At 41.4% G+C, this 25,855-nt stretch overlaps 1 long non-coding RNA gene across 11 annotated transcripts in view; it reads left to right on the forward strand.

Annotated features, from left to right (window-relative positions):
* The first annotated feature begins 13,034 nt into the window (after positions 1-13,034).
* Positions 13,035-25,855, forward strand: part of LOC118150066 (uncharacterized) — a 153,362-nt gene continuing 140,541 nt past the window's right edge. For 7 of the 11 annotated variants that reach the window (XR_013530647.1, XR_013530653.1, XR_013530645.1 and 4 more), the window contains exons 1-2: positions 13,035-13,340; positions 14,169-14,323. This is a non-coding gene — a long non-coding RNA (uncharacterized LOC118150066). The remainder of the gene's footprint in view (positions 13,341-14,168; positions 14,324-25,855) is intronic. The other 4 variants (XR_013530652.1, XR_013530646.1, XR_013530657.1 and 1 more) reach the window with 2 other exon arrangements.

Consider the following 25,855-nt stretch of genomic DNA (forward strand, 5'->3'; position numbering starts at 1 on the left):
ATTCCTGCTTGATTCTCTTCAATTATTTCACTCTCTTTGTTAAACTTACCTGACAAATTCTGAATTCCTTCTCTGTGTTACCTGAAATTTCTCTGAGTTTCCTCAACACGTTTACTTTGAATTCTATCTGAAAGGTCACATGTCTCTGTTTCTCCAGGATCAGTCCCTGGTAGCTTGTTTAGTTCATTTGGTGAGATCATGTTTTCCTGGATGGTGTTGTTGCTAGTAGATGTTCTTTGGTGTCTGGGTATTGAAGAATTAGGTGTTTACCATAGTCTTCACTGTCTGGGCATGTTCGTACCCATCTTGGGAAAGCTTTCCAGATATCTGAAAGTACTTGGGTGTTATGATCTAAGCCATATCTGCTGTAGGCAATACCCCAAGACCAGTAACTCTGTGGTTCTTGCAGACTGGTGGAGGTCTTGGACAAGATCTGGAAGAATTATCTGGATTACCAGGTACAGACTCTTGTTCTCCTCTCTTACTTTCTCCCAAACAAATAGAGTCAGTCTCTCTGTCTCTGTCTCTCTCTGTCTCTGTCTCTCCTTCTCTCTGTCTATTCTTAGCCACCTAAAGCTGGAGGAGAGTGACGCAAGCATCCCTATGGCCACTTCCACTGTGACTGCACTGAGTCAGACCTGAAGCCAGTACTGAGTCTCACCCAAGGCCTGCTATAAGCACTCCCTGGCTAATGCCTATATTCACTCAAGACCCTGGGACTCTATAATCAGCAGGTCACAAAGCTAGTCAAGACTGTGTTCTTCTTCCCTTCAAGTTGATGAGTTTCCCCGGGTCCGTCATGGGTATGTCCAGCAGTGCCATCCAAGAGTCAGAGACTAGAGCAAAAACCTTTGAAGTCTACTTCAAAGGTGTCCTATTGTACTGTGACTTGGCTAGCACTCAAACCACAAGACACAGTCATTCTCAGTCTTTCCTCCCATTTCCAAAAGCAGAGAAGCCTCACCCTGTAGCCACCACCACCATAGGCCATGGGGAGTATGGTAAGACTACCAAGGATGTTCTCTAAAGACCCCAGAGCTCTTAAGTCAGCTTGTGGAGAATGCTGCCTGGGCTGGGACTCACCCTTCAAGTTTAGGCTCCTCTATGGCCCAGAGTAGGTCCAGAATTTGCCATCCACAAGTCAAGTCCTGGAATCAGTGATCCCCAAGAGCCTGCTTAGTGTTCCACCCTCCTGAGACTGTGCTGGTCCCTGAATCCAGCGAGGCTCACCCAAGGCCCTTGATGTAGCATCTGGATATTGCTGCTGGTTATTCAGGGTCCAAGGGTTCTTCGGTTAGTAGGTGATGAATGCTGCCAGGACTGGGTTCTTCCCTTCAAGGCAGCCAGTTCCACTCTGGCCCAGGGCATGTCTAAAAATGTTGTCTGGGAGCTAGGGGCCGAAACAGGGGCCTCCCTACTCTACCTGGTGCCCTGTCTTGCTGTGGCTGAAGCTGCTATCCAAGAAGCAAGACAAAGTCCCCCCCACTCTTTCCTCTCCCCTCCTCAAGCAGAAGAAAGGGGTCTCTTCCTGTATAACTTATGCAGAATGACTTGACAGCTTGTGTTCTAACTACTGCCCCATATTGTCTTCCTTCTAGATTCTGTATCTTCAGTTCCTTAGCTGAATGGTTGACACAGTTGAAGCAGTCAATAACATTTGATGAATAAATGAATGGATACATGAAATACTGAATGAATGAGTAGAAGATAGAGAGGAGAATTAAGTCTTATTTTACTATGTGGAGTTTGGAAGGGAAAACAAACATTTCTTAGGAAATGCCAATAATCACCTATATTTAATATTGTTAACGAATAAGGGAATGTGCCTTCTTTCCAAGGAAAATGACCAGCTTATCTACACTAAAGGAAACAACAGTCCATTGGCCCTCCTAGGCACCCCCAAGCATGGGAGGGATCACTCTCACACTTTCTGTTTGCTTCTTCATTTGCACCTAAACCCAGCCCATGAAATGCTGTGAATTTCATGGCCATACCTTATGCCAGTAAAAAGCCTTTCATGCTCTGCTAATGTGGCATTTGTTTGGTAATATGCAGGAGAGAGCATTAAAAATAAATCCAGAAATGGCATCTTATAAATTTGGATTTTCTGTTCTTATAATTTATAGGAGTTCATGTTAGAGAGCACTGTCTTATGCATAAATACAATTTCTTTGTGAGCTGATGATGGAATTTATATCTAAGGGGGTCGAACATATACTTCATGAACTCAGCATCCACTATTATAAGCTATTTCATGTATAACTGGAGACAAATGATCTCTCCCCCTGTTTGTCTTAACTTAAAATTCAGTTGGTTTGCTTGAATTCATTTCCAAGTCATGGGAGTGGGGGAAGGGAACTCAAGATTTATACACTTTTAATATAATCAATTCTAAACATATCTTTAGACAAATAATTTAAAAATCTATGCATCACAAAACACCTCTATTAATTTCAGAATACATAGTTTGGAGAATTCTTATGTGATTGTGGGTTTGTGTGTTTAAGGAGATTAAAAAAAAAAAATCATCCTCTCTTTCCTTTCTCCTCAGAAAGAAATTTTAACAGCAATGTTTTGAAATAAAATCCCACAAGGAAACAATCCCCCCAGACAATTAAACTGGGAGAAGGTCCCCTGAGGGCAGACCAAAACAAAATTCGTAAAAATAATTGCTGTGCTGGGTTTCTGCCGTATTTTGGCTGGGCATAAGCAGAACAGTGGGGGCCTGTGCACACACTCACAGAAAACACACACACACAAACACACAGAGTAAGTGTATCCCTTCATGGAGCAGGCTTATGACACCGTTGTGTGTAACTACCTGGCCAGACTCAGGTCTTTCTGGCAAGAAACAGTGATTTGGAGGCTGCAGCCAATATAAAATAACAATCAGGTCATTTACAAGGTTCTGCCAAATATTAACCTTATATCCAATTCTCTCCCAACCTTGCAGAGTCTCTAATGTGAACCAGGCCAGCCCCCAATCATTTTACCATATTCCGGAATGGGGGTGGAGGCAGTAAGCAAGTTGGGGAACTCAGTACACACTTGTTAGAAATAAAATATTTTAAGGGGGTGTGTTTACACTAAGATAATGATGTGGTTTGTTGGCCTTTTTTTTTTTTTTTTAATAAGTGCCAGAAAGATTGTTTAATTGCCCTCCCCCTCCTTAGGGGAAACGCAAAGGTTAATTCATCCAAGAAAGTGGGGTTTGCATTTGCCCTGAAGATAACAGAATTACTTGAGCTGTGGTCAAGGGTGTAGGAAACTGTGGTTTAAAGCCAGGTGGCTGAGAGTGTTTTGGCAGGGAGGATTGAAGTTATGGTTTTGTGTCTGTGTCAGGGAATTGCTTTGGACAGAATCATGTGGTACTGGGTTTAATGCTGTACTCAGGAGCATGCTCAGACAGCTAATTTTATATTAATATTTATTATTAACATAGCTTCACAGTTATCTTTAGCACTTCAAAAGAGATCACTGATTTGGACTATAGCCTCTACATCTCCACTTCTCATTTTTTTTTTAGCAACCACCCTGGAACCCCTTCCATGTGCTAGACACCATGTCCTATTTAATCTACACAAGAGGTCAGTACTGTCAATATCTCCATTTTAGAGATAAGGAAAAGGAGGTTTCTTGGAGGGGGAGATACCTCTCCCAGGTCAAGTGGCTACAGAATATAACCTAAAGGCAAGCCCCCTGACTTGGCAATCCATACTCCATTCTTCCCTCTTACGAGAGCGTTTAGCCCTCCATGCCTGGATCCATTCTGCAGACATTTCTAGTCTTCACTTTCCAAAGCCAGTGACCAATGCTACTGAGCCATGTCATGGAGAACTTCTAAACTTCTCAAACCACCCATGATCACCAAGATTCAATGGATAAAATAATTCCTAAGTGAGCCCATCTGTGTGAAGCATAGATTGTGTTCCTTCTCTGTCCCTGCTGTATAAATTCTAGCCAAGTTTTCCTTCCCTCTCTAAAGGCCGACCGTAGCTTCCTACTGAAGGCCTTGGAGAACTTAAGTGCAATTTCTATGCTGAAATTAAGCCAGGCAAAGGTTTCAACAATGACAACAACAACAACACTGGTCCCTCTGGGTCTTCTCTCAAAATTGTGGGTATCACTACTTCTTTGGAAGCGGAGGTGACATTTCCTGACAGCCAAGACACTGCATTGTACAGTTAGTTAGTCTTCTTTGAATGTATTTCTTTCTTTCTTTCTTTTTTTTTTTTTTTTTTTGGTGGAGTGGGGCCTGGGGAGGGGGACGGGGCTCAAATTCTTTAGTGAATGGAGTGTTAGAATAAACAGCTCTGCACAAAAGTTGGGATAATGTTTTAAAGTGAGTACCAGCCAATGCAGTCAGGAGAAGCAGTTTTAACAGCAGGGCTGTTATTTTAACAATAGGTTACCAGATCCATTGGGCAATCTGACTAAAAGCCCGTATTTATTTCCCTAATTTTATAAACATTTAATAGGTCCTTATTAAACACATCAGCCAGCATGATTTAATAACACAATCAGTCTAGAAGTTTAAGAAAATTGAAAACAGGATTTGAATGTAACGCAGCCACAATTACTGGAGCTTATAGGGAATCATTCCCATATGTCTCCAGTGGAGAGCTGCTAATCTCTGTTTGCGTGGAGGTGATTTCCTTTGGAACCCTGCCCAGCCTTCAACAGCACTAGGGCTGAACAAATTAGATTTGAAAGTCCCCAATTTTATGACTAAGGTAATATACTCTGTGTATTTAGAGAAACACTAAGTTCCTATTTTCACTGGCTCTCAAATGCTGGACAGAGACCTTGATTTCATTTAGTTTGGCTCCACTTAGAATATGGTCATAGGTCTGAAGGAGTCCGCATATGTTTTTGTGTGACTTTCATAGATATTCTAACTCCTCTCCACCCACAATGCTGAGGCGTTTGCATCATGGCTTGGTGACGACAGATCTCAGGAATGTGCTGCAATTAGACCTGGAAGACAGCCGGCTTCTCAGGGCCTGGGGACTCCCACCTTCCTCTACTAAACTTTTGCGCCTCCATCTCATTCCCTGTCCTTGGCTCATGGTACCCTCCAAGTGGCTTTTCTTATGCTCAGAGAATAGCAACCTGGGAAACTAGGCTGTGGTTTTCTCTTTCTTAGGGAGCTTCTGGAAGAGGTGAACTCTGCAAAGAGACAGATTGTCTTGATTCTGGGTAAAGCAGCAAGGACCAGTGGGCTGACGATGGAAGTCCTGGGGAGTGCAATATTAGGAACAAACCCGGAAGCCACATTTCTATTCGTATTAGCTTGAAATTGGGCTGGATGGTCTCCACCTTGATGTTCCCCTCCCATCCTGCCTCCTGTTTTTACAGAATGAGTGAAATATAATAACAATGACTCCCAATTCCTGAGCACTTACTATATGCTAGCACATTATGATATGGCCAGCTTTAAGCTTCACAATAACTGAATAAGATCAGTATTATCAACCACACCTTACAGAGAAAGAAACTGAGATTCTGTTGACTTTGGAACCTTCCTGTGGTCTCAGCAAAGCAAAGATTCAAACCCAGAGGGCATTGATTTAGAACTTCCTCTTTCTTTCTTTCTTTTCTTTCTTTCTTTCTTTCTTTCTTTCTTTCTTTCTTTCTTTCTTTCTCTCTCTCTCTCTTTCTTTCTTTCTTTCTTTCATGATACTTTATGTTCTGGGGTACATTTGCAGAACGTGCAGGTTTGTTAGACAGGTACACACATGCCATGGTGGTTTGCTGCACCCATCACCCTGTCATCTACATTAGGTATTTCTCCTAATGCTATCGTTCCCCTAGCCCCTCACTTCCCCCGCAGGCCCAAGTGTGTGATGCTCCCCTCCCTGCGTCCGTGTGTTCTCATTGTTCAACTCCCACTTGTGAGTGAGGACATGCGGTGTTTGGTTTTCTGTTCCTGTGTCAGTTTGCTGAGAATGATGGTTTCCAGCTTTATCCATGTCCCTGCAAAGGACATAAACTCATCCTTTTTATGGTTTCACGGCATTCCATGGTGTATATATGCCACATTTTCTTTATCCAGTCTATCATTGATGGGCATTTGGGTTGGTTCCAAGTCTTTGCTATTGTGAACAGTGCTGGAATAAACGTACGTGTGCATGTGTCTTTATAGTAGAATGAGATACAATCCTATTCTTAATTGCTATTTTGAGTCTGTTGCTTCCAACAATGGTAAAGATAATGAGAGGACAACAATGCCTTATGTGTGCATGAAAAGGAAGTGTACCTTTTCCTAGACAGCTTTCCACTCAATTCAAGATTCTAGTTTGTTTCCTCCTGGCAACTTCCCTTTACAATGTGCTTTTGGCTTTTGAAGACCTAGAAGCAACAAGAGGAGGAAAAGGTAAATGGCTAGAGGAAGAACTCTGGGTAACGCTTAAGAGAAATGTTGAGCAGCCTGCAGAGAAGGAAAGAAAATGCGATTTTACAGTTCTTGAGTTAAAACTTATTTAGGATTTACCATATGCCAGGCACTATTCTAAGCACCTTTCTTCTATTTCCCTTCATTTTAATCCTCCCAACAATCCTGTGAGGTAGTTCTATCTCAGAGTAATCCTATTTTACCCACATTAAGTAACTTGTTCAAAGTGACCCAGCTAGTAAATGGCACACCGGGATTTACACCCAGGCATTCTGGGTCTAGTGCCAACCCTCACCACGGTGCTAAGACATTGTGTATCAACTAGTCCTTCATTCAGTGAAATGCAAGGAGGGAACTCATGTTGCTTTTAGGTTGGTTTTTGCTTGCTGAACTGTATATATTTGACCTCCTTTGAGCCCCTTGCCTGAAGCCCTCAGGTTTTTCTAAGCAGGTGGGATTGAAACCCTTAAGTTATCGAGTTGACTTCACAACCTAGGACCACATCCTCCTCCCCACCGCATGCATGCCACCTCAATCATATGTGTTCAACTCAGTCACAAGCATCTTCATTAACATTTATTAAGATTATATGTGCTGAGCTTTAAAATAAAATGGAACCACTTTGAAACTTTTAGGCAAACAAGAACACCAGAAACTTACATTCACCCTCCATTCTAGCCAGGGATTTGAGGCTCCCCTAATGGCAGAATGTTTGAACTCCCAGCCAATCACTAGTTTTTTTAGTCAGTGCAAATAGACTTTTCTTTTTTTCATTTCTTTAATCTAGAGCAATCATTGCTCAACTCTAGCATGTGTAAGAATTGCTGTAGATCACTGAATGCACTAAACAAAAGGGTATCTTCTGAACATGACGGGCAAGGAGGACTCCGCCTCCCCTGCAGATGCCAGGTGAGAGCACTGGGTGAGTTGACTCAGTGACCCACAATGCTTTTTTGGAAGCGGAGGTGACATTTCCAGCCAAAACACTGCATTGTACAGTTAGTTAGTCTTCTTTGAATGTATTTCTTTGTGTGTGTGTGTGGAGTGGCTTTTTTTTGAGGCTTTTGAAGTGCCTCAACCACCTCCTTCCCCAGTTACAACCAACTCTGGGAGGTCACCAGTCCAGGTCCTTGCCCCAGAAGGCATGTGAAAGTAAATTAAAATGGAGCCCAGGCCTGAAGAATCCCTGAGCAGACCAAGCCAGGTAGGCCTCATCAGTGAGTTTAACCCTCCTCGATTTGCAAACATGAGCAGAAATGAACTTGAGCTATTTTTCTTGTAAATGCCTATATTAAAGAAAAACAGCACGTAAGCTCAACCAATCAGAAGCAGCCAAAACACTTATAATTATGTAACTAGGGGCCTTCCAGCTATATAGATCAAACAAAGCAGCTGTATTACTATAACCAATCAAATATTTGTTTTGCTTTACTTCCACATTTATCCTATAAAAACTTCCCTCTTGGGAGGCTGAGGTGGGTGGATCACCTGAGGTCAAGAGTTTGAAACCCACCTAGCTAACATGGTGAAACCCCGTTACTAGTAAAAATACAAAAAATTAGCCGGGTGTGGTGGCACACACCTGTAATTCCAACAACTCAGGATGCTGAAGCAGGAGGGTCACTTGAACCCAGAAGGTGGAGGTTGCAGTGAGCCGAGATTACGCCATTGCACTCCAGCTTGGGCCACAAGAACAAAACTCCATCTCAAAAAACAAAAAACAAAAAAAAACCCTCTCTCTTGGAGCTTCTGAGCTGCTTCCAATTTGGAACTAGTAGATTCATGATTCATTGTTTGCACAGCTCAACTCTTTCAAAATGTATTGTGCCTCAGTTTATCTTTTTAACAGGTGTCATATTTATAGCTCCATTTCGTTGATGATGACTGTAGACCAGAAAGAGCCTCATCTGAGGTCAAAATGTGCTGGACTCTAAAAAGAGCCTCAAAACTGCCCTGAAATCCAGTTGTTTCACTTAGCCTCGCATCTTTTATCATCATCCAGCTTTAACCATGAAAGGGTCAAATGGCTTCTAGAGGCCATTGAACACAGCAGCCTGATGACGTAACAACCTTTTAAAAGAAATACAAATAAGCTCAGCTGAAATGTCTACAAAGTATCCAACTAAATGAATAGCAGATAGGATTTTCTGCTTCTAAAAGACAATGCCTTCTAGAATATCATCACATTCCATCACTCAATATTTTATTTAATCAAAGTTTATCAGTGCAGACTTTCTGCCAGATCCTCAGGGTGAATTCTAATTACACAGTGTAACGGGTATTTACAGAGCATGACCTTTCTAGAGACTGCCTGCCTGGCTTTGTATCCTTGCCCAGCAAACCACCAGCTTTGTGTCTGTGCACGTTTACTTCATCTCTCTGTGCATCAGATTTCCCATCTCTAAAATGGGAACAATGATGGAATCCACCTCATTTAATCCATGCAAAGTACTTAGAACAGTGCCTGGCACACGTGACTGGTTTAATGAATACTATCTCCTATAGTATCAAAGGGGAAAATGCCTCAGTCAAGATGAGAGTCATTGAACAAGATATGAGTTTGTCTTCAAAATAGATAAAATCAATTCAGTGGTATGCAGTGGACCAAGGATGGAGTTTTAGAGTTAGACGAACTTGAGTTTGCAAGTCATCTATGTAACGTCTAGAGACTTAATGAATGGCAACTAAATGAGGCAGCATGATAGTCAGATGTGTGAACTTCAGAGCCAGTCCCGGATTCCAACCCTCTGCCACTTAATACCTATGTGATTATGGAAAAGCCATTTACACTTTCTGTACCTCAGTTTCCTCGTCTGAAATAATGAAACAATAAAGCCTATGGGAGTTGTAGTGAGGGTTAAATGAGATGTGTGTATAGTTCCTGATAGGTAATCAATACTCAGTAAATTGTAGCAATCCTGCTATCAGTCTCTTCCAAATCACCTAGGTAGTGGCTACCTCCAAAGTCGGATCTCATGAGAAAGACAATTTTATTAAGTGTTCTAAAATACATGTAACATAAAATGTGCTACCTTAGCCATTTTTATGTGTACAGTTCAGTGGTGTTAAGTCATTCCCATTATTGTGCAGGCCATGCAACCATCCACCTTTAGAAATTTTCATCTTGGAGAACTGAGACTTCTACCCATTAAACAATAGTACCCCATGGCCCTTCCCCCAGCCACTGAAAAAGACACCATTCCATTTTCTATCTTTATAAATGTGTCTACTCTAGGTAACCTATATAAGTAGACTCATACAATATCTGGGTTTTTGTGACTTAATTTCACATAGCATAATATCCTCAAGGTTCATCCATGTTGTAGCACGTATCAGAATTTCTTTCCTTCCTAAGGCTGAGTAACATTTTGCTTTGTGTCTATATCACATCTTGTTTATCCATTCTTCTGTCAATGTATACTTGCGTTGCTTTCGTGTTTTAGCTACTGTGAGTAGTGCTGTCATAAAGATGGATATGTAAATATCTGTTCAAGACTCTTACATCAATTATTTTGGGTATATACCCAGAAGTGGAATTTCTGGACCATGTGGTAGCTCCACTTTTCATTTCTTGAGGACCTACCATACTGTTTTCCACAGCAGCTGCACCGTTTTGCAATTCCACTAACAGAGGAGGGGCCAATCTCTCTGTATCTTTGCAAACCCTTGTTATTATCTGGAGTTTTTTGGTAGTAGCATCCTTAAGGGTGTGAGCTAATGTCTCCTTATAGTTTTAATTTGCATTTCTCAAATGATTAATGATGTTAAGTATTTTTGTGTGTGCTTAGTGGTCATTCATAAACCTTCTTTGGAGAAATGTCTATTCAAGTCCTTTGCCCAATGTTTACTTAGGTTGTTTCTTCTTGCTGTTGTTGAGTTGTAGAAAAAGACATTTTTAAAAGATGTTTCAGAGACTTATTTTGTGAAAAAAAATTTTTTCTTTATTCCTCAGAAAAATAAAGGGAATATTCTTAATGGAGAGAAAAATAGGCACTATAAGGTTATCTTGTGATAAGGTACATATTTTCCTAGGAATGGTTTATACAGAGGCCTCAGGTAAGGGAGCGCAGGGAAGGCCTGCGGCTCTTTCAGTGTAGCTCCAGCCCCAGCTCCAGCACCCCCTGCCTGTAGGGCAGACAAGAGCACTTCTACCTCTTGGGACCTGGCATCTTAGAGTGTCCACTCAGGCCCCATTAAAAGTGGTCACCACAAAGTAAAAACAGCCAGTGTCTGTTAATTTTTGTGCTGCTCTAATAAAATACAACAGACAGGGTAAGTTATACACAATAGAAATTTATTCCTCACGGTGCTGGAGGCTATGAAGTCCAAGAACAAGGACCTGGCAAGTCATGTCTGGTGGGGGCTGCCCTAGGCTTCAAAATGGCACCTTGGATGTTGTGTCTTCACGTGGCAGAAAGAGGAAGGACAGAAAGGGCCTGGGCTAGTTTCCTAATCCATTCGTAAGGGCAGAGCCCTCAAGACTTATTAGTCACTTCCCTAAAGGCCTTACTTCTTAAGGGAGATTAAGTTTCAATAAGAATTTTGGAGAGGACACACTCAAACCATAGCAGCGATTCTCAGAAGGAGACAAATACTGCATGATCCCACCTATATATCTAAAATAGTCAAACTCATAGGAACAGAGAGAAGAATGGTGGTTGCCAGGGGCTGGAGGAGAGGGCAATGTACAGTTGCTGTTCAATAGTTACAAGGTTCCAGCCATGCAAGATGAATACCTTCCGGAGATCTGCTGTACAGCATTGTCCCTACAGTTAACAACACTACGTTGCGCACTTAAAACCATATTCAGAGGTAGATCTCATGTGAAGCATCCTCACCATTATAGTCATAACGATAACATGGTCACCACTGGGGTTCTGGCACCTGGAATGGCAGCTGGCTTCTGGGTGACTTCAATGGAAAAGCATGTTTCATGGGTGACTGCACTGCTTTCTGAGCCTCCTTCCCCAGGTCACATCCACTCTATGGCTTGAAGCACTGATACTCCACATGACATCCTATCACCTGAGAGAGTGAGCCCTGACACCCTCCCGTCTGAGTGCACCCCGATCACTCCTCAGTGAAGACTGAGCTGCATCTCCAAATGCAACACTAAAATCCTGCTTTGCCTGCCCAGTTCAACTCTGAGTAAGGTCAGGAGAAGCAGAAGACAGTTTTTACTAGAACCTGAAAACCTTAGTTCCTTGCGTGCTCTTGCGGCCTGTACTGGGGTTCCAAAACCCAACGCCTCCCTGGCACCATCTCCTGCCTCCATCCTTGGGGAACGGCCGGATCTTCCTACTCTGCCTTACCAATGGGGTAACATTGAATTCCCTGCCTTTGGCTTTTTTCAGTTAACATTATTTAATTCTACTTTTACTCACAGCCTTCAGCCCTTAATTCAATATCTATTTACTCAACCACAGGCTGGGTGAACTTGATAGGAAACAGAAAGGAAGGCCAGAATGTGAAGGGATGTGATGGATAAAAACCAATGGATACCTTTGGTCCCCTTGATGAGGATGTGAGGCTGGGGGCCATCAAATGTTTATCAGGAACCTGTGCAAATAACATTCCTGTGGTAATTCCTCCTAATATGCAGTGAACTGATAATGTTTCAGGCATTTTATTTTTATATCTGCTCTAATAACTAAAAACAATTTTAAAAAGCAAAATATCAAGGCCAAAATATTTCAAAGAGGTATTTTTCTTTCACCTCTAGCTTGAAAGTAAATTGTTACTTTCTAAGCAAGCAAACAAAGGGGCTTTTATGCATATCTGATTAGCTCATTTCCTTTGATTTTGGCGAGTGATGTCATTTAGGCCCAGCTGTTGGTATGCTGCAAATGATTTCCCTTCCTCGTGTTTCAGCGACTCATTTCTGCCCCTAATGCAATTAGTTTGACTAGAACCCAGCATTTTTCATGGTTCACCTCTCCTATCAGCTGATACCCAGAACTCCTCTGGAAAGAACGAGGAAAGGCCACAAAGGCATTTAAATGCCTAGCAAGCAATAATTTCACCTAGACACTAATCAAGCAGTTGTCTTTTTGAGGTCTCTTTCCAACGCCTTAGCTCCTCAATTCATCCAGTAAAATAACAGTCAGAGTCTGAGGTAGTTGAAAGAGTCTAACTTAAAGGGCCCTGGGTTTTCGGGAACATGCCTGGCTTGCCCCATTCTGTCCCATTTGCTTACAGCAAAGCTGATATATTAATGCAACAGGGAAGGTAGCAGAGCCCTAGAAAGAACAAGTTGGCACAAAGGAGTGGTCCCTTTCAGTTCTCCAGACTCAAGTCCACATTTGAATGCCACACCCTGCTAGCAAAGTGTCTGGGCATCTCTATACCCCAGTTTCCTACTAGTGAAAAGAAGCTACTAAAAGTAAGCACAGATAGTGGGAGAGGCTGTGAGTATGTGGGAATCAGGGCTATATGAGAAAACTCTGTACATTTGCTCAGTTTTTCTGTGAACCGAAAGGTTCTCCAAAAAATAAAATAATCTACCTTTAAAAATAAAGCAACAGAAGGACAGAGGGTTGCTGTGAAAACAAGCCCTCAAGGTGCTTAGAACCCTGCATAGCAGTCATTATGATGTGCTGCTTCTAAACTGGTTATTAGGTGTTGGCTCAGGGAGTTCTCTGCTAGGTCAGCGCTTTTCAGCCTTGACATTTGGGCCATTTAATTTTCTTGGGAATGGGGATGTCTTGTGAACTGTAGGATGCTCAGCAGTATCCTAGCATCCCTGGTCTCTCTACTCACTGGATGCCAGGAGCAACTCCAACACCCTCCCAACCAGTAGTGAAAACTAAAGATATCTCCAGACGTTGCCGGATGTCTCCTGAGGGGTACAATTGCCCTTGGTTGACAATCGCTGTGCTAGGTTAAAAGAAAAACAATAACCAGCGCACTCAATGGCTCTACTGAATAGAAACACTTCATGGTCTAGGTGAAACTCTTTGAGAATTTTGATTATTTGTTTCTCTAATTGTCAAGCCCTGCTTTCATCTGCTCAGACTGATCTCACAGCACACCTGCCTCACCTCAGCCCTGCCCCTGTGAGCCCATATCTGGATGCCCTGCCTTCCCTCTTCCTTGCTTTTCCTGTCTGAACTCTTCCTAGCTTCAGCCTCCACCTCCTTCATTACTTCTTGAATCCTTCAAGCCTTCAGAGTCATCTATCTTCCCAGATTCTTAGTCTGCCACTCCATATGGCACCTCATTTTGCCTTGGCCCCTGAGAGGATTGCTTGAGAGGCTAGGGGTTTTTGAACAGGAAAAGACAATACAAATCAGGTAACCCAGCAGCCTCCAGGAGCAGATGAGGACATTTGGGTGCAGGAAGGCCACAGACCTCACGCAAGGTCACAGTGCTGGTGACATGGAGCTGGAATTATAACCTCTGCTTGGTAGCCATGTCCCTGAAGTGGATGCTCCTGGGAGTTGGTCCCTTGTCCAGCCTGTGTCTTCATACAAAAATTATGGCTCTGTGTTTAGACAGGTTGGCTGGTGCAGACTCATCAGTGGTTCAGAGATATCCAAAAGCTTCTGGTCTTCTCATAGTGCTGAGTCTAAGACATTTATCTTTCTTGCATCTCCTGCTTACACTAAACCTCCATTGGAGCTTACTAGCCAGAGAAGTGAGTGTAAGCAGTTCTCCCACTTGAGCTTGCATTAGAATCACCTGGAGGGCTTTTTGAACCATAGACAGCTGGGCTCCATCCCTGGAGTTCCTGATTCTGTGAGGGTGGGGTGGGTCTGGGACTTTACATTCCCAGGTGATGCTGATACTTCTAACTTTGAGATCTTACTGGAAGAGCCTGCCAGAGAGTGGTTAAAACCCGGAAGAGCTTGGAAGAGCCCGGACTTCAGAACTGGAAAACGCCGAGTTTGAGCTCCTGTTTCACCACCTTAGGGGAGTGATTCAACTTTGGTAAGTTTCAGTTTTCTCGTTTTTACATAAAGAGAATAATTAGAAATGCTCATTATGATGTATTGTCACATATAATATCTTCAGTTTTTGGCACTTACCAACTCGCAGCATGGGTCCTGACCAGAGGAATAAAAAGAGGTCAATTTCCTTTCATTTTTTTTAAGCTAGTGGCTTAAGAGAAAACAGCAAGTAAGCGAGGCTCAGGGAATGTGTTTAATTTGGCATGACTCTGCAAAAATCATTTTATGTATTAGCCGTTTCTGTAAAATGGACCAAATAGCTCTTCTCCACTTGCCCCCAAAGTCCCCGGGACCTGTTGGAAAGGTAAGAGGATAGTCATGAGTACTTTGAATATAACTGATTAATGATATGACGCTGCTATAAAAGCTCATTCCTGACTTGCCTCTCTCAGCAACAGTCCTCTTCCAGAAGAGGAGTTCTTCTCTTGCCTTTGTTTTTCCCAAACCTGCATAGCTTACCTTCCAAACAGACACTTTTCTCCTCGCTATAGCCCAAGTGAATATCTCCCTTTTCTGATGCATCTCTATTGCCTAATTGCTACTTAACTGTAAACACCTTGCTTTGAAACTTACCTGCCTAAGGAGTACTGTCTCCATGTCTCTTCTTTCTGACTAAACGTTTTTTGAAGAAATGAACTATGCTTTCCATTTCTTTTGAATTCCCCCTGAGTGCCTGGGATCAGTCAATAGCAAATGTTGATTAAGTGTATATTGCTTAGTTTGCATAGAATTTCAAAGCTTTAAACAGGACAAGGGAAAATAATTTCCTTTGCCTTCATATTTAAGATAAAGGTCTCTTCATTTTTCAGGTCAGTGGTGCTTGTGTACTATGGGTTGGTCATGGCAGACTCCTAACTGCTCAAGTTGATCACCTACAGGAGGGTGACTCCCAGGGTGAATCTATATGCTTTGCTTTCCTCTGGTATTATATTAACAAATACTTTTGGGGAGATGACAATCTCAGGAAAATGAAACATGTCTGGCTTTTCATTGTCATATTACTTTGTAATATGACATTATTTTACCAAAATGATAAAAGCATATGTTGAGCAGGTTACCCAGATATCTCAGGTTAAATGGACTAAAATTAAACTCCTAAAATAATAAAACCCCTGGAGTAATGGGAAGTGGAGCAGAAGAGAGGGAGTTGAGAGGGCTTCTAGTCCTATGTTACTCATTTGTGTCCTACAAAAGTGTAGCTATAAAATACAATGGGCCAGTTGAGGTACATGTGGTTTAACTTGTATTCCCTCTCCTTTCCAAAAACATGCCTTATTTTAATAGGACAGTGATTCTACCAAAGATAGGTTTCCCTGGGGAGCAGTTAAGGAGAGAGCCGTGACCACAGTGGCCCATGGAACATCCACGGAGTCTAAAACCTTGCAGTATTCTGAATGGGGTTCCCTGTTGTTTCTTTTTCGCTAGCATGTATCCCTTTGGGAAAACTATTCCACCTCTTAGAATTCGATTTCCAGCTCCCTCTTTATCTCCATACCCTCAAAGAGGACTTGGTATACTGATTCCATTTCACTACCAGTAGTGAAGCATGAGTCTAATCACCAAGCGGCGGGATCCCCCAAAGCAGGTGGCTGGATGGAGGTGGTGGGACTTGGAAGAGGCAGCTTGACTTTCTTAGGATGCCCTTTAGTCTTCTATTTGGACCAGTAGCTCTTGACTGTGGATCGTGACACACACTTGCACACAGTGTCGCAAATAATGTGTTACTAAGCACACAGTACGGCACTGCTGAGTTACTATGAACGGAAAGTGAGATTGAAGACCCCTGAACAAAAGTCACTCTCGTGTATTTCAGTATATGCTTTCTGTTGTCCCTACGTGTGCTGATAGGAGCGAAAGCTGAACGACAAGAGTTGAAAGCAATTTTCAAAGATTGAGAAATATAGTATCCAATAAGAGTATTCCATCCTCTGGCCCAATGAGTATAGTATGTTGAACAAGACCTAGGCCTGGGAATTCCTGTTCTGCCACTTACCAGCTATGTGAACTCAGGCAAAGCTATTTAACTTTGAAGAATCTTGGATTTCCCACCTGAAAATTAGGAAAATAATATAATCTAGCTCAGAGAATTAAGAGGATTACGTGAAATTAAGAGAATTGAGGATTAAGTGTACTTATTACTGTGCATATCAGGAATCTTTGTGTGCCCACCCCGTGGTTCAACTAGCAGTCTCAATACTGAGTTTCACTGTCCTAGATTGTAAGCTCCTTGAAGGCAGAAACCACGTGTCACTCATGTTTGTATTTTCTGTGCCCTCCTGATGTGCCTAATATATGATTTTTTTTAAAAAAAATGCTCTGCCGGCCGCGGTGCCTCAAGCCTGTAATCCCAGCACTTTGGGAGGCTGAGATGGGTGGATCACGAGGTCGAGAGATCGACACCATCCTGGTCAACGTGGTGAAACCCCGTCTCTACTAAAAATACAAAAAATTAGCTGGGCATGGTGGTACGTGCCTGTAGTCCCAGCTACTCGGGAGGCTGAGGCAGGAGAATTGCCTGAAAGGAGGCGGAGGTTGCGGTGAGCCGAGATCATGCCATTGCACTCCAGCCTGGGTAACAAGAGCGAAACTCCATCCCCCCCCCCCCAAAAAAATGCTCATTGAATTCTTGTTGAATGATTTTACAGCTTCCATTATTGCTGACTATATAATATAAATGTTTCAAACAATTTTAAAACCAAGTTTCCACCATACTTTTGGAGATACAGATTGAGACCATGAAAATAGTTCCCAAGTTCCCAGATGATAGCATTATTTGTACTCAAACTCCTCATGTAGAAAGAAAGAAAATTTCGAGTTGTTTGTCATCTTGATGGTTTAAATTTTATTTCCAGGGTAGTGGTTGATTAACTCTCAAATTATATCATGTGTCTAGTGTCCAGTAATGGGCAGTATCTGATGTGTGAATGAATTTAATTGTGGGCCCAGATGTTACTTTCAGGAGCAATTTGCCTGTGATTTGAGGTGGTGGTCCCACACAGATACATTAGAAGGGAGAAAATTATAATGGTGGGTTCAAAATAGTCACCGCCAGGGGAAAGAGTAGCTCGACTATTTCTGCCAAAGAAGCAGGATGTTGGATGGGATTTAGGAGAAAAGCATAGCGTGTGTGCTTCCTTTTCTAAACAGGAAAGAACCAATATGAATCACTCGAGAAGGAATTGATTGTGTTCTGTCTTACTTAAGTGGACAAACTTTGAAGTTAAGGTCTTCTTCATATTTGTCCATGCAACACTCAAAACTAAAAATGTTAAGTTGTTACACAGGAGACATATTTGATTCTTGTTTTTGTTACTTTATGGTGATGACAATAATGCTGTGACTGACATAAATTTCTGTAAACAGTAAAACAAGCAAGAAGCTTTCAATAAAGCTTATGCAATAGTATAGGTCAAGGTGGATATGACTTTACCTACTGCTTGATCCAGGGCTCAAATGAGATCACCAGGTTCTGTTTCTCTCTCTCCATTTTCCAGTGACCTGTCCCTTGATGCTGCCTCCCTTGTCAGGCTCCACCTACTCACAGGATGGCGGCAGCAGTCCCAGATTCTACATTCTCTCTGATTCACTTCTCAGAGGAGAAACATAATGGTCTCTTTTCAGGATTCTTAGCCAAAGTCTCTTTGGGTAATTGCTCTGATTGGGTAATTGACCCCTCTCCAAGCCAGTCACCATGGTCAGGGGTGGAGATATGACCTAGTGATGACTTAAGCCTGGCATACTTGTTTCATTTCAGAAGTTCATGGAGAGGAGCTGCCAACACAGATATCCATGATCAATATTCATACCTAGTATTGTTGCCATGTATGAAAAGCTATGTGCCAGATATTACCTTATTATATCCCTATAGCCTGTCATTAATTTATTCAGAGACCATATTGAGGTCCTACCATGATGAGAAAAACAAAACAAAGCATGGTCTTTACTCACAGTTTAGAAAGAGAACATAGCATGAGGTAAGTGTTTCTATCTACATTTTACAGATGGGGCAACTGAGGCTTCCCTACAGTATCACATTTATTTTAAGTTTTATCATAAGGCCGGGGTGCAGGTTCAGGCTTGTTATATAGGTCAAGTTGTGTCATGGGCATTTGTTGGACACATTATTTCATCATCCAGGTATTAAGCCTAGTACCCATTAGTTATTTTTCCCGATCCTCTCCCTCCTCCCACCCTCCATCGTCTAGTAGGCCCCAGTGTATGTTATTCCCTTCTAGTGTCTGTGTATTCTCATCATTCAGTTCCCACTTAAAAGTGAGAACATGTGGTATATGGTTTTCCATTCCTTGTTAGTTTGCTAGGGATAATGGCCTCCAGCTCCATCCACGTTCCTGCAAAGGACATGACCTTGCTCTTTTTTTATAGCTGCATAGTATTCCATGTGTATATGTACCACGTTTTTTATCTAGTCTACCACCGATGGGCATTTAGGTTGATTCCATGTATTTGCTATTGTGAATAGTGCTGCAGTGAACATACACATGCATGTGTCTTCATGATAGAAACATTTATGTTCCTTTGGGTATATACCCAGTCATGGAATTGCTGGGTTGAATGGTAGTTGTGTTTTTAGGTCTTTGAGAAATTGCCACACTGTTTTTCACAACAACATTACAATTATAGATGACCCTTGAACAACGCAGGGATTAGGGATGGTGACCACAATGTTGTCAAAAATTCATATATCACTTTTGACTCCCCTAAAACTTAACTACTAATGGCCTACTGTTGACCAGAAGTCTTACTGATAACATAAACAGGCGATTAATGAATGTTTGGATGTTATGTGTATGATGTGCTGTATTCTTACAAAAGTAAGTGAGAGAAAAGACTATAATTGAGAAAATCATAAGGAAGAGAAAACATATTTACTGTTCATTAAGTGCAAGTGGATCACATAAAGGTCTTCATCCTCCTCATCTACACGCTGAGTAGGCTGAGAAGAAGGAAGATGAGAGGGAGTTGGTCTACTGTCTCGGAGGGGGCAGAGGTAGAAGAAAGTCCACATGTAAGCAGACCTGTGCAATCCAAACCACACTGCTTAAGGGTCACCTGTATGAAGTGACCGACAAAGACCCAAATCTAAATCTCAGTTGCCATGGCCTGACTTACTACTCCTTAGAACTTACTACACTACCTTAGCTTCTACACTGGCCACAAAAAGGGAATCATCTGCCCTGGACCAGTAGATGTTTATCTATGACCATGAAGATTCTCTCATAATAAAGAGAAGAGGAACTGCATAGGTATCTTCCCACTCCACCCCATATTGATGAGTCAATATTAAATTCTTTTGAACTCTTAGTGATAAGTAACCACAAACTGACCAACTAATTCCTGTGAATTAATGAATAACGAAAGTACTTTCATTCAACACTTTTTCCTCAGTGCTCTATAAAGAACACCCAATCTAGTCTAGATATTTGGTTCTGTGAGAGCGTCTTTGCAGCTCAGTCGACAAGATCAGCATCATCAATCCTATATGGCTTCCAAGAGTAAAGCAGTCCATCTTATTCTATCTATACGGAAACCAAAGCTCAGAGATTAAGTGACAGGCCAGCAATTTCCATGAAAAGCTGTGTCTTTTTCAGAAAAAGACATACACTTATTGCTGAATGGGGACGTGTCCATTTTTAGTTCCTCCCCACCACCAATTTTGGCCTCCCCAGTTGCCATCACCCGCCACCCTGTGTTCAAGTCCCACCTTTGCTGGTGAGTGAGACACATCTGCTGTTTAAAGGTTAACCCAGCTTTTCAAGCTTCTCTAATACTTGATGGCTTTTGTTGTTTTGCAGCTTGCGTGAACTTTTGTGGTATATTTCTTTAGTGGCTGTCAAACTGCACCATTGTTCCAACTGAAAAAATGTCTATTTTGGAGGGCGACATCGGTAATTTAACAAAGCTGTTTTGTTTCACTTTATTTTGTTATAATTATGTTTCATTCCCCCAGAAGTTTTCCTACTGATTATTGGAGTTCTGCTACCCTCCTAAACCACTTAAGGCTGAAATTCAGATCCCCAAGTGCATTTTTATCCCTAGTTACTTGGAGAGAAGGATTAAGTAAACTACCTAATACCTCTCTGTTTTGACACAGAGAATAGGAGGAAGAGAAAAGACCCATTGTGTTTGAACACATTCCTTCACAAAAACTCAACCTCTTAGAGGTGGCTCATTTGTTTCACCATTTAACAAAATTAAGGAAGTCTGTGTTTGTCCTCACAGCTATTCTTGGCTGCCACGATGCTCAGGGAGATTGCGGATATTGAATGGTAGCATGCTTTCTTGAGGAAAAGACGTTGCACATTTGTGTTTTTGGTTTTTAGTCTTTCTCATAAGAAAATCTATCAAATTGCAAAAGAGCATGATCTCTCCCCAACACTGCTTTGGAAAATTAACCAGGTTACCTATTGCCATTGTTAATTCCAGAAAGAGTTTATCCTTTTCCTTCTGTTCTAATCCTCAAATCTGTTGCACATTAGAATCACCTGAAGCGTATTTAATACATACCAATATCCAGTCCCCAGGCTGACCACGTAAATCAAGATCTCTGAGGATAAAACCCAGCATGCTTTAGAAAGTTCACCAATACAGTCTAGTGTGCACATAGGGTTAACAGCATTTTCTCCCCAGCCTCTGGCTTCAGGAATTCCTTGAGAGTCATTGTCAGTTGGAGTCAGGCAGGTCTGGATGAAATCTTTGCTCCACTAACTAGCTATGATGTCGAGCTATTTGTTTAGCTTTCTGAGCCTTGGGTCTCCATCTATAAAAGAGGGATAATAATGGCTCCTACCTTGCGGAGTTGATTTGAGGTTCCATGTGGTAATGCATGGATAGCACAGCCCAACTCCACTGCGATGACCAGCTCATAGTCTTTATGCCTTTGAGTGTCTCTTCTGCTCAGTTCGTATCATACACCCATAAATCTTCCCAAAGTGCTGCTCCCCTGCCCACTAAGAAAAGAAAAGCTGTATCTGACATCTGGACTCTGGCCTGTTATGTATATCTAGAGCATGTTGGTGTTGGTAGCTGATTTGAAATTCAAAGCTAGGCCCTGGTACCATCCTGTTGGACATAATCTTACCAAACATCATCAGGTAAGGTCACTCTGTGACCATGCTGAAGTGAGACAAAAGCCAAGACCACTTCGTAATTATTCCTAAGAAGAAAAACAGGTCACTCTTCAAACTACAAATCTATGAAGCACCTCCTACCCAGTTAGTATGAGTGACTGCAGCTTCTTCACCTATGACAGCTTTAGCTCCACTCTGGTCTCCTCTCCTTTTAGATAAAGTTTACTAAGATAGTCAACCACAGAACTATGCCCATGTTCTGACAGCACCCAATTCAGAGTAAAACTCCTTTTCTTTTAACTCCAAATTTAATCAAGCGAAGCCCAAATCCTGTACAAATCCTTTCTGACACCTTCCTATCAAGACACCCCGTGGTTCCCTAGGGTGCTTGTTCTCTCACTCTGCCCCAAGTAATAAACCAACTTGTTCAACAACAGGTATGTTCCTAGTGGTCTTTGACTGGAAGACATTGACTAGCCCCACTCTCCTATTCAAAATCCCGTTGTCCCACTCTCTGATTTAAGAATCACAGGGTTTTTGAAACTATTAAGTTGTATTTATATTGCCCTATCAAATCGTCTAAGCCTTTTCCACTATGTCGTTCTGCCTCTCAAACCCCATGTCTCATCATTCTCTGCTATGACCTTATGGCGTACTCCTTCTTCACAATGTTTATTTTTTTGCATTTGCTCATGTCATTTCTATACTCGCTTCCCTGATTGCTTCTCTCCTCACTCAGTGTGAAATAATAATTGAGCACGTGCTATGTGCTAGATGCTGTCCCAGGAATATGACTCATTAAGAATGGGCAACAACCTCTATAGTAGAGGCAAGGAGAAGAAATATAAATTTGGATCTTAGAGGGTTTGATATACCTCGTGATGAAATATGGCCAAAATGTTGATCAAGCTCATAGTATGTTTTGTGGATAAAGATTGCAAAGTAAAAGAATAAGTGGAAGTTAGAAATACTCTTATTAGAACCTATAGGATTAAAAACCAAAGAGCTAGAATTTCTCATTTTGATGGTCTTCTTGTAAGATGATATTTAGATGTGGCTAAGCATAAGCATTCCAGTCTTTCCCGGTGACAGTATTAACTAAAAGACATACTTTCTCCCCTCGATGCCCGGTGAAGATCAAGGATGTGTCGGAGAAAGTTCTCCATTAGATGCAGGTGTATTTTTTAGACTGGGAATGTTATATATAATGTATAGATATGTAGATGTATAATCAACAAACCGGCCAAGCATGAGGAAGCAAGACCACAATTTGAGCCTTGTGGGAGATCCGACCTCTATCACAAACCTACATATGGAAAAAATCATGTGGCACAAACTTTTTAAGGCTTTATTTTATAACTATAGAAAATGAGAAAGATTGATGATGCTTAATCTGCCAGAAGATCAGTTCCCTGCTGTTGCTTTTCTTTTTTTTACCCCCCCATCTTCTCCCCCATACTAACTTAAAAACAACATCCAGGCCTAATTAAAATCAGAACCCCGTATCCGATTAGTGCACGTTTGGCAGATCTTAGCTTTGGCATTGTTTTCTGACCAGTTTACTGATTAGTGTTTATTACTAATCATCTGTGGCTGGAAACATGACCCAGAGAGAAGAAAGACAAGGGCAACAGCGTGCAGTGACATTGTTAGAATTATTCACAGTGTTTTCAGCAGGAATAACTCAACTCAAATCCACAACCACAACAGATGCCTTAGCATGCCAAACCCCAGGCATTGGCGGGCAGGCAAAGCAGGCTTCTCTCAGCACTTGGCAAGACTCCTCTTCATTTTGCCCTGTGTCTGAAGTCCAATGCTTGGCCAGGAGTAAAGGTGGGACAGGCTGAGGGAATAAGAGTTTGCTGTGTCTGACAGCGATGCTCTGATGTCACATGTCTGCCCAATACACAATAGAAAATCAAGATGAATTTAACCTCTCTGAACTCAGCTTTCCTGATGAAGTGTATTCACCCCTGTAGTAGTTGAACAAATATTTATTGAGTGACTACTATGGGCCAGATCCCTGATATTCTGGCGAAGGCAGTAGATGAACAAAAATACTAATGATAGGAATTCATTGACATCTGAATTTTCAACAGTGACTTTGTAACTAATACTATGGCACTTAAGACAAACTCACAAAAGTTTTTCTTCCTAAATAGATATGATTATAACATTTTTTACCATGTTCATAGCCTAATTATTGCTAGCTTTGTTAATATTATAATTCCTTGGTTTTGAAATACATCTTTTGACAGTTAATTCTTTTCTCTGCTTCTAAAAGTAAGAAATTTCTATATTTGGGTTCATTTAGAAGATACAATTTTTTTAACTGCCTATCATCTTACCACCCCCAAACAACCATGCTTAGCATCTGGGTGTAAAACAGGAAATCGTGAAATCATAATCAACTCATGATCAAATATCATAATCATATCTATTCGGGAATTACATCAGCAAAGCCAGCAATAATTAGACTGTGAACTTGGTTTTTAAAAAAGGTTATAACATATCTATTTAGGAAGAGGAACCTTTGCCTGTGAGTTTCTCTCCTAAGTGCCTTAGTAATAGCGTCAGTTACAAAGTCATCATGAAATGATGATCATCTGTTTTATCTCTTGCTTTCCACCCAAATGCTAATCATGAAAACATGTCTTTTTTTTTCTTAAACTAGTAGTATATTGCAAATTCAGCAATTCAAAATAAAAGAAAGGATTCTTTTTTTTTTGACATGGAGTTTTGCTCTTGTTACCCAGGCTGGAGTGCAATGGCGCGATCTCAGCTCACCACAACCTCCGCCTCCTGGGTTCAGGCAATTCTCCTGCCTCAGCCTCCCGAGTAGCTGGGATTATAGGCACGCGCCACCATGCCCAGCTAATGTTTTGTCTTTTTGGTAGAGACAGGGTTTGACCATGTTGACCAGGATGGTCTCGATCTCTTGACCTCGTGATCCACCTGCCTCGACCTCCCATAGAAGGATTCTTTAGGAAATGATGGTGTCTTCCCTGAGTAAAATCTTAGTTAATTTTTGTGTTTTTGCCAAACCAGAAAGGTATGAGAAGTTGAGAATATGATAGAGGATGAGATGGATATTTTATTTAATGTATTACAAAAATATTTGTTTAAAGGTTTACAAACACCTTTTCATCTATGAAGAGAATTCTAGTGTCTGAGAGAGCTGTAGCTGAGTGGTGGGAATAGTTTTTACCTATTTATTTAGCACATTTTAATCAAATGTCTTTTATGTGTCACTAATTAGGCAAGGAGACTAGGAAGTAGAGATATGAAGGCCCTTAGTCTAGGGGGCAAATGATCTTACACCAGTAATAATACTCAAAGTAAGTAACTTTGTGGAATATGCTGTGCAGAGAAGTACAGATGTATGAGATTATATAGCAGGGGCCCTAACTTATTCGAGATAATTAGAGAAATCTTCCATCATCAAGGGCCCTTTAGTCTCACAAAATGCGTTTGCGAGAAAGCACCAGGTTTAGTCTGGCTCGTGGTGGAGACCATTCCGGCAACCCTTGTCAGGTCAGAACCCATATTTCAGCTGTTGATCATAATCACCCTCCAGAACGGCTATTTTTACCTTGCTGAGATGTTGGTGCTGTATGATTACATAGTGAATCTGGAAAATAGCATGCCTGTGTGGTCAAGTAGCTTTTTACCTGACCTGTCTCAGAACAGAATGTCACTTCCTGGAGACCTCGCCCTCCAGCCCTTGACCTGTAGAATCACTTTGGACTTAATTAAGGAGATACCAGGAATTCCAGGCTGTATGCATAAATGGGTACAAAAAGCATCAGAGAGGTTTTTTGGGTGGTTGTGGCAAAAAGATTCATCATGATTTATGTACTGTACATGGGAAGATGTCTCATGTGAAGTCAACAGCTGAAGTCAAATGAATAATTCAGCATGTGAATCAATTGCATCATCTCACTTGCCATGTTATTACTATTTTTGCGTAATTGCAAAGTAAAAAAATAAATTGATGTCATAAATTAACAACTGTCATTTGACATGATAGGGACCCTAGCATTTAGAGATATCCCATTTTTAGGTACTATTCTGGTGCTTTTTGTACAATTAAGAATAAGCCTTTATTAAAATATGAGGAGAAATATTTCTACATGTTATTTCAATATCAAAGTTTTAAGAAAAGCAATGTGGAAAAATGGACCATCAGGTTTCTTTCTCAAAGGCCAATTCTTCCTCTCTGGTCTTGTTCTGAAAGGCATAACTCAAGAGAAAGTTCTCAATACCCATTAGATAGTGCAAGAGAGCAATTGACTCAATACAACCAAAATGAAACACTTAGTTTAATTCCTTTTGTGTTAGTTTTTAAAGTAGGTGGATATGAATGAACATAGTCTAACGTCCTACTTTTCTACCCTGAATCTTTCCTTGATGGAGCGAAAGGT

Source organism: Callithrix jacchus, chromosome 2, assembly GCF_049354715.1.
Source record: "Callithrix jacchus isolate 240 chromosome 2, calJac240_pri, whole genome shotgun sequence".
Taxonomy (NCBI): domain Eukaryota; kingdom Metazoa; phylum Chordata; class Mammalia; order Primates; family Cebidae; genus Callithrix; species Callithrix jacchus.